General features: G+C 44.1%; 1 long non-coding RNA gene across 2 annotated transcripts in view; it reads left to right on the top strand.

Moving 5' to 3' along the window:
* The first annotated feature begins 282 nt into the window (after positions 1 to 282).
* Positions 283 to 9,733, top strand: part of LOC117244587 — a 51,625-nt gene continuing 42,174 nt past the window's right edge. For both annotated transcript variants that reach the window (XR_004497973.1, XR_004497972.1), the window contains exon 1: positions 283 to 633. This is a non-coding gene — a long non-coding RNA (uncharacterized LOC117244587). The remainder of the gene's footprint in view (positions 634 to 9,733) is intronic.

Raw genomic sequence — 9,733 nt, 5'->3', positions numbered from 1 at the left:
CTGCAACTTCACAAGGCAGTGGTAACCTGCAGCTAGTGCCAGAAAAAAACACTTGGTTCTCACAGCAGACATTTCCATGTCTCTTTCTTCTTAGAAACATGTACAACAGTAGATACACTGCAAAAAAAACCAAACAACTCTGCTTGCTTGGACCAACACCTTCCCATTTGTCAGAGTTTTCTGGGAGAACTAGAGTTCAAGAAACAACCCATGATTGGCAGCATGGCATTATCTGTACCCACAGCTTGACATTTGTCTTCTTGTCACAGTCAGAAGCTCAGAGTGTCATAGAGAGAAGCTGGAGTAGAAAAAGCTGTTGATAAATCGTCTTCCTCTGAAATCCTAAGCAGACAGAATGCTCCTGAGTGAAAACCATAAAGAAAGCCCTTTTTCCACTGCTAGGCTGACAATCAAGCATGCTGAGAGTCAAGCCTTTTGTGGGTGATTCATGGCTCCGGGGTCACACAGGTTGGAGCTTCTCATCTGAAGGGGATTAGGTGTTTCCAAGGAAGCACAGTTCTTCAGTGCCTTCTGAAGCATATCCTTGAAGTTTTTGGAGCCTGAGACCTGCTTAAGACCTCCCTCATTACTCTGTCTCATCACATGAGAAGTCCATCACAGCTTTGGCAGAAGGTATGGAGGGTGTGTGGTGTGGGGCACATGAAAGGAAATCCTTTGAAGGGTGCTAGTTCCTTCCAATAAATCCAAATACATCTGGGTGCAGGGGAAGCCAGGCCAGCTCCTGTGAGTCTCCTTGGTGTCCAGATAATGTGTTCATCTATCTGATAGCCTGTCAACAGAGCATGCTCCCCACCTGGTGCTCTCTGTGTGCCCCATGCTTTGCTGCACAACTGCGCCTTCCACGCTGCTCGCTGCAGACCAGCACAAACGTCTGTTTGCGTGGGGAGGACTGGCTGCAAGGCACACCCATGTGATGACAACCCAGGGATAGACAAACCTCCCATGTGTGTGGATAACACACACAAGGCTGGCTGCTTCACTGATGAGAACAGGCTCTCAGGAGGCTGCAGAGAACAAGGCTCCATTGGCCCTTGTTTGCCTCCTTCCAAACTCTCTCCGTCTGCTCCTCACTCCTTTCCAACATCAAACACTTCTCTCCTCGCAAGGTGTTTTCTGATGCCTTGCATTAAGTTCACAGTGTAAAATTAGAATGTACTGGGCCACTACAGGATGCTGAGGTTGTTAAAGCTCCGTGTGCGCATGCACATGTGTGTGTACGTGTGTGTTTAATGCAGGGCTTTACAAAACTATCAGGCACTCTTTAAAGCACCATAAAATTTAATGCTCAGTAGGGAAGCCTAAACAAATGAAGCTGCACTATAAAATGTTTAGTGTTTCTATTGCTTTCACTTTGAACATGAAGACTTACTGCAAATCACAAGAGGAATTTCTCTGTCATCTTCTCCTTCTTATCCTTTCTCCCTTTGCCTTTTTTCCCTATTCCCTGAGAATTTTGGATGGATTTTGTACAGGAATATCTTCAACGCCCTGTGTGCTTGATTCTAAAAATATGGCTGTCTGCCACTGAAGGGAGCTGCTTGTTCTCTGATTGTTCCTTGGCAAATATATAATTGAGACTAAAAGAAAAAAGTACTACTTTTTCATTTACCCCAAAAGCTACTACATTTAATTATCTTATCATGTAAGGTGGCTGCCAAAAGTGCCTTATGCAACTCTTATCCTTGGCCCACTGAGATTTTGTCTGCTTTTGTTGTGACTTCAAGCACAGATCTCAAAGCACAGTCAGTAGAGAGCCAAAGTGTGCCCTGAAGTCTCCAGAGGCAGAGCTGATGGGCATGTTTTGCACAGTTTTGACAAGTGGTATATTTTGTCAATGAACATGTCAATGTCACTATTATCAATGAACACTGCACGATTCCCACCTGAGTTGCACATCTCTCAAACCCTCTCTCTAAAGTAAGGCAGGGCACAAGCAGGTGGGGTATCCTTCTTGCTGCTGTGAGAACACAGCTAACCCTCATGGAACAATGTAGTCAACTACTGGTGAAAAAAATCAGGCAATAAATTGCTACTTTTAGAAACAGTGGGGATTAGATACAACCTCCATTATCCCAGCTGAACAGTACCAGATTATTCCCATCCTCATGGTCCTCACCTGTAGTCCAATGGTGACAATATTTGCCACCTTCTGGCATGAAACTTTCAGCTCTGAAAGTTTTATGGTTTTTTTGACATTTGGCTTCTCAGGACTGAGTTGCAGGATGAGTTTTGAAGGAAAGAGCAGGACAGCCTTCCAGTTGTCATGGCTGAGTTTCCACCAACACTCAATGGAAGCATGAATAAAAGGCAGCAAAGACTGTGAGGTGTTGTCCCCACCTCTTCTGGACTATGCCGCAATACTATGTAAATGTATGGTTTCAATTCTGTCTGTACTATGATCCCTCTGGAGAGAAGATGTAGCCAGTTGCCTTTGTTCAAATAATTTTCCATCTGAAAGGCTTCAGATTGTCCAGGAAATTGAATGGCTTCTCTCTTTCTAGACCTGAAAGAAGCCATAGCTCATGGCCTTTCCTATTAATTCAGCCATGTAGCTCCCTCTCATCAGGGGAACATTGAAAGGTCACAGCCCTTTGTCCTGACTGGAACCTAGGAAAGTAGGGATTAAATCTTGGGCATACTCTAACACTCCGGAATTTGGACACAAGTGGAAAGGACTCTTCTAGTTTACCTTCCATCTGCCCTGGGGCCTGAACTTAACTGCAGGTTTCAGCATGAGAAGAGGCATGAAGTTCCAATGTGCACATCTGGAATTAAGAGCTGAAAATTGGGCTCGGTGCTGATAACGCTTTATTGACAGGAGATGAAAGTCTTGATTCCAATAACTTTCTGAGCTCCAGTTCCCACTGCTTTACGAGGTGTTACACACTTTGGTACCTTTGAGAGAGAGTTTGCTTCCCCTCCTTCTCTCCCACATCTTTATTGCTTCTGTTCCACAGACTCGAGTCATTAAAGTCTGAAACCCTTCAGCCCAAGAGGGTACAGAAACCTCCTTTTCCTGAGCCGCAGTGAGGAAATGTCAGCAACCAGCTTATCTGAGAGGGATGGGCATGACAGATCCTGAGGCCAGAGCACTCCCAGGCTCCTGCCATCAGTCAGGGGCAGAGCTCAGCACTAAAGGCTCAGGTCAAACACCATTTGCAAAGAGGGCAGGCACCTATGATCTTTACTCAGTTCATCTTCCTTCCTCTGCCTGATGCACGGCAACAGCATCAGGAAGTCCCATGCTACCCAAAGAGGGCTGACTCTGTGTGTGTGTGTGTGTGTGTGTGGGTGTGTGTGTGTGTGGGTGGGTGTGTGGGTGTGTGGGTGTGGGTGTTGGGGTGCAGGGTGCTGTCAAAGCAAAAGCAGAGGAGGGAAAGATAAACCAAATACTGCAGGAGGCATGGTGTGACTGCCATTCCCACTGCCACGTGTTCCTACACCAGCAACACAGGGCACAAGGCAGGACTCGTAACTGGGACTTTATCCAGAATCAAAAAGCAAATTGATCTCAGAAGGCTTCAAGTCAGAGGGGTGCCAGCTACTTCCATCAAACCTGTCTTATAAAGCCCAAGTCATCTACATCCACTGGACTTTGGGAAACCAAGACAGTACCTTGTGCTCGTGTTTCTCCTTGAGCTGACCTAAGTTACCATTCCTCTCTGTGCTCGAGTTGTGCATTGAGAGGCTTCCTCCTGCCTGTCTTGGGCTACCTGGTCATTTACGACTCACTCCTACTGCCGGAAACAAGATCTAATAAGAGTCAGCTGCTGGAAGGGACCCCAGACCCTAAATCAGTTCTGCATTAGCAGCAAAGGCTCCATGAAGGAAAAGTCAAAGGCTGCAGGCCATTATAATTACAACTGTCAAAATATAACATTGCTCAAATAGGGAAATATTTTATAAAGGGGTTTTTTGGTTTTTTTTTCATATGTGTGTGCGCAGAAAACCTCTGTTTGCTTACAGAAAGGCTTCTGTGTTTTTATTTTTTTCTTCCTTATATTAATTTATTTTCTAACAAACACTAGCTCTCCTGAAAATTCTTGCCTGTGCATTTCTGGACAATTTCAAATTTTCTTTAGAAAGGAAAATGTCTGAACAAATGAAGTTTTGGATTTTCAGCCAAAACTAAGGCATTTTTCCTAAAGTAAAAATTGCAGTAGGAAGTTTATTGACCTATCAAAAGTCCCTCTTCATATTTTAGAGTCAACGTTTTCAGTTACTCATCATCAAAGCTTTCTGTAAGGGCATCATGGAATCTGTAGTCTCATCCCAGAGTAGAGGGATATCTCATCTGTAGAGCTGTGTGGACATGAAGAACTCTCAGTGCAGCTCTCATTAGGTAATACAGTGACAAACACATAAGCCAGAAAAAAGATAAATATTTTCAATGCTAACAACAATTCAGATGAAATTTTTACTTTTTTAATGTTAAAAACACCCCAAGCTTTCCGCTCAGCTGTAGCTGCAGCTCTGTGATGGCGCTGTTAAGGCTCCTGTAGTTACTGCAGGCAGTCTGTACCCTCTGCAAGAAGCTGCTGCAGTATTTACCACAACACTGGGGTTATGACTAGTGCTAACTAACAGCTGCCCCTAAGGGTGGGTAAACTGTGATCCAGAAACCTTGTTCATTTGCTGTCTCTTTCTCATCTCTTTTATCTGATTGTGACTCTGCATTGAGCCAGATGTAGGAGGAAATTGTGACTGAAGCCACAAGGTTCCTCTAGGCTTCCCTTTTACTGCTGAGCCTCTTGTCCTATATGACACCCATCCATCACCCCTCATAGGCCACCACTTCCGAAGGCCACAGGAAAGGAGGCATTTTAAAGTGGCAAAAAAATCTCCACCTTCCTGGCTGGATTCAGAAATGAGAACCCTTCAGCAGTTTGTTGGGATGCTGCCTATCTGCAGGCCTCCCCTATCTGACTTGAATATCCATTTTTTCTTTGATGATTTCTTCTCTCTGTAGAAGAAAGGAAGAATTAAGCCTTCAGCAAGCTAACATTTTTCTCCAGGTCTTGCTGACAGCCCAAGGCCCCTCAATAGCTGCAGGCAGCTCATACGTATTCTCAGGAGGTCAAATCCCACAGTGCAAGACTGTCACAAAAACCTTTTTAGGGAAGGTTTCCCCTTCCTAGTAGGTACAAATTTTCTTCCCAGTTAATCCTGTCCTGATGCATTCAGGCAATAAATGAAAAGTCTTTGCTTCTCCTAATGCTTTCTGAAAGAGTTTGGTACCTTTAGTTTTACATCAAATATCAAACAACAGCTCAAAATCTGAAAAGGTCTTGAGTGCTCTCTTGAGAAGATCCCCAGAGAGCCTGAGAGTGGAATCCTTTCCTTGCCTTCGCAGATTTTATTTTATGTTTATAGGAAGCCTTTTGCTCTTTGCTGGACCTGAATTGTCTCTGGTCTGTCAGCCACATGGTGCAGATGTCAGCATCTCCTTCCCTGCCAACATTCTCCCAGTCATTATTCCCAAAACCTGATCGCCTTGTCTGAGCCTCCATGTGTTAAGGAACCCTTTGGGACTGCATGATTATTTCCTTCTGCCTGTTGTGTATCCCCTGACGGCTAGTCTGGAGAAAGCCAAGCTTTGACCACAGCCTTAGAACCAGTTCATCTTGCAGGGAGAAGTGCCATTACTTGGAGATGAAGTCCTTTTCACTAAACAGATCTTGTCACCAGCCTCAAAAAAAGCCCAACCGAAAAACAAACCCCAAAACACAAATGCAAACCACTAAACAAAAAAAAACAAAAACAAAACAACCAAACAACAAAAAACAGAGAAAGGTGGTAACTTTTGAATTTCTTCACATCGTGGAAATGCATCTATTTACTTTCTGTTCAAAATTACTTTTAAATTTAAATAAGGAAAACAACAATGAGGACAAACCCCCAAAATTAGAGTGTGTGTAAACCAGTATGATCTGTGTATGTACTGAACTGGGGTCCCCTGACTGAGCCCCCTGACTTCCCACCAAGTAAGTCACCTACAGACCCTGCTATGAAATGTTATGTCCTCCATCACTGAAAAGAGAAGCCCGAGGGAACATAGGACAAGGGCTAAAAACAATAATGGTTGACCTGGGTTAATCTCCAAATCTTCCATTTCTAGAATGGGAGAGACTTAGAAAAAGCTAGTGACAGGATCAAAACACCAAGAGGTATTTCTTCATCCAGCCTAGAGTTAAGCCATGGAATTCTTTGTCACAGGATGTTTGGATATAAATAATGTACTTACTAGAGGCTAAATTAAAGGGGAAAAAATTATTTAGAGCTATTAAACACAAGGATATTAAATTGCTGGAAGTCTGGAAATACGTGCTTGAAATCTGCCTTGTTTGTCCTTTCCTCAGCATCCATTATGCAGGTCTCAGAGGGGCCAAAACAGATGAACCTTTCATCAGGTCAGCCCCCGTACTGAAGGACCACACGGTCCCGTGTATGTTTCGATGATTTGCATTTCAGCCCACATTGCTCCTTCAGAGGGCCGTACCACTATCCAAAGCTTATTGCTTTTTCCTTCCCTTCCCAGTCCTGGCTTTCCACTGGCTAATGAGGGAGCAATCTGTGTGTCTGCCCTGATGGCCAACAGAAGATGTTAAGCCTTTTCCTCCATAATCCTCTGAGGTGAAAGTGAGGGGTACAAAGTCGAGCAGGCTGCACCTCTGCCACAGCTGTCTGCGATCTCCTGCTCCCCTCTGACAGATGGGAAATACCCTGAAGCAAAATTGAGAGGAGCCCTGTTTATTTTGGGACTGCAGATTACTGTCAAACATGAAGAGAGACAATTATTTCCACTGGAAAATGTGGTATTAGTGAATGAGCAGTTCCCTCCACCTCGCCTTTGTGTTTTGCTTTTCTCTAAGGAAGGTTTCCTTTCTTTTTTGCAGCACAGGCTTGAATTAAGTGGGCAGAAAAGAATTTAAATACAAATATTTGTAAACTAAGTGGTTTTCCCGAACAAAGTAGATCCAGATGACAGTCTGCCTGCTGCAGCATCTCGGTGCCTGTCATAGCACTGCCCCTTTGTTCGGCAGCTGGGTGCCAGAGGAGGCATCCCGAGGGGCAGCACCCTCAGCTGGGGGATGGCAATGGGAGAGCCCACTCGGGCTGTGCTCAGTGCCAGGGTGGGGGAGACAGGGTGTTTTTGGCTGCTGTCAGTCTTACAGTCTTAAACAAGTTGTATTACAAGTGCCAGACTGCCAGGCCTGAAGGCCATGAGGACTGTGGTGAAGCTGATGACAGAGAGTCTGAAGGTGCAGAAGATGCTACAAAGGTGCAGAAGAAGACTGGTTTGTCAGGGGTCAAATAGACCCTGGCAGTAGTGCAGGAGTATGAGCACTCCAGATGGCACATCCAATATGAGCACATCCCAGGGGATGAGCAGCTTCTGAGGCAGCATGAGCTCTAGACAGCTCTCATATGGTCATCTCTTCATCAGGTCACGACAGCAGGGTAAGATTTTTCTTGTGTAATCTTTTCTTGCCAGAAAAATAATTGTTTGCCATATCCTAAATCATCTGAGGGATTTGGTAACAGCTTAATGAGAAGTTTGTCATGTCTCAGAAGGTCAAAACTAGGGTGGGTGTGCTCTCTTGAGAATGGCCAGAGGCTAAAGCCTTCTCTGGGACCAGAGAAGGTTGATCCAGACTTCTTGCTCAGAGTATGTCTAAGAAGTCCCCACCTTCATCCAAACCTTAAGAATGGATACTTGTGTTTGCATTGTTTTTCATGAAAAAGCTTCAAACAAGCTCTAATCCATCCTGAAGAGAACACGGAAGAAAAGTACTGGAAGCACAGGATGGAAAATGCACTTTTTGCCCATCAGTATGAATTATCCCAAGATTGTACTTGCTAACTTAATTTCTGCCTCATGTTGCTCAGCTCCCACAGCTCACCCCTGCAGCCAAGGGCTCTGACCAGTGTAGGTTTGCAGGGTAGCGCTGCACCCTTCGGCTGCTGGTGAGCTGCATGTGCCAAATGCCAGGAGAGTGCCAGGTTCAGCTCTGCTAGATGTTATTTTTAATTCTTAATAGTGTCCTGAGGCCCTTGTTACTTTCCATTGTTCGTTTTGGGGGGGGAACTGTACTGCCAAGGTCTATTCACTTGTTCTGGCTTTTTCTGCAAAGGCCTGAAATGTCTTTTTTCTATTTGTTCTCCAAAATAAAGCATCTCTGCAAATGGCACATACCAGATTTTCACCCTCTCTGCGTCTTAACCACAAATGTCTGACTCCTGACAGTTTCTCTACTGTTAACTTGTTCTTTCTGCAGTGGATTCTCACTCTCTTGTCTGTCTGTACAGCCATGCCAGGACTTGATGGGAAGGAAGGAAGGAAAGAAGACAAACTCCTGGTACAGAATACCTGCATGGAGCAGCTCTCCAGGTCATCAGGATGGCCATCCCCATCGACAGGGAGGCTGCTCCTGGACCCTCTTCCCCAGTCCCCATGAAATATAACCCACATTAAATGGCCCATCACATTACTGAAGGGGGCACTGATGTATTTGATTAGTAAGGAAGCTCTGAAGGAACCCATCTGTCTTAGCATTTGGACGGATATTTATCTCTTTCATGGGTTTCTTTTGTCCAAAGGAATCGTTTACTCTGATGTGAAATAATGCAAGATCTGGTCTCTTTGGGGATTTCAGCAGGAAGCTATCCTCCCTAAGCCTCATTTTAATCTCCTGTTGTCGTAAATCAGGAATAACCGCAAGAAAGTCAGTAAAATTAAGCTTGTGAAAACTGATGTACGAAACTCGGGGCCTCTGATCTCCACCAGCAATGGAAATGAATTCACTCCCTGAATCTCTTCTCTCTCTGGATGGAAATACTGCTGGTCTTTCAAGACACTCAGATATGGCTCTGAACACTGTATGTTTGAATACTGTGCCTGGGCTTTGGAAAGTAGCTCCTCGCATGATTTTACCGGCCGGGTGGAAGGAAATATTAGAACTTCTGGGGGAAAAATTCTCCTTCTGGAACAGACTCAGGCTAGATCAGTACAAATAAGAAATTCTGATTGTGTAGAAGAGCTTTCAAATCTACTCTTATCCCAACCAAGCTGCTGCCATGCCACACACTTCCTGATCACATCAATTAAAATAATGGGTATAGATCAGATTGAAAAAGGAAATCTAAAGAATATTCCTGTGATATCAGAGCAGCCTGTTTCTAAAACTTGTGTGACCACAGGAGCTCCAGGAAACAATTCTTTTTCTTTTGTTCTGCTTACCCAGCAGATAAAGTCAGGAAAAATATTTTTATGACTTCTTCTTTTACAAATGACTAAAATATGAGCTTAGTTCCTCCTTTCCTCCTGATTCAGATAAATGGAATGGATTCTGATTAAAAGCCGTATTTAATTTGAACTACAAAAATAAGCAAATATTTTAAGGTTTTGCCATGCTGAAAATATGAATTTAAGGATAGATTTTCAACAATCTGACTTGCAAGATGCCATTTTTAAATTCATTTCCCATCAATATTTTATTTATGTCAGACAATATGAGTGGTCTGCTCACTTTCATAGTTTGGGGAGATGCTGAGATTTCAGACCATGCAGGAAATACCAATTAATGCCATTCCTTCTTGAGATTCTCATGCTTTCACATTAAGGTTTGGCACGAGACCAGGTTTATGAGTGAAACACCGCCTGTCTGTCAAAGACATTTATGGTTCTTCCAGTGATGTCTGGGCACCTTAT

The sequence above is a fragment of the Parus major genome, chromosome 5 (genome assembly GCF_001522545.3).
Source record: "Parus major isolate Abel chromosome 5, Parus_major1.1, whole genome shotgun sequence".
Classification (NCBI taxonomy): Eukaryota; Metazoa; Chordata; class Aves; order Passeriformes; family Paridae; genus Parus; species Parus major.
Note: the sequence above shows the minus strand (reverse complement) of the source record. Positions and strands in the feature narration are given on the sequence as shown.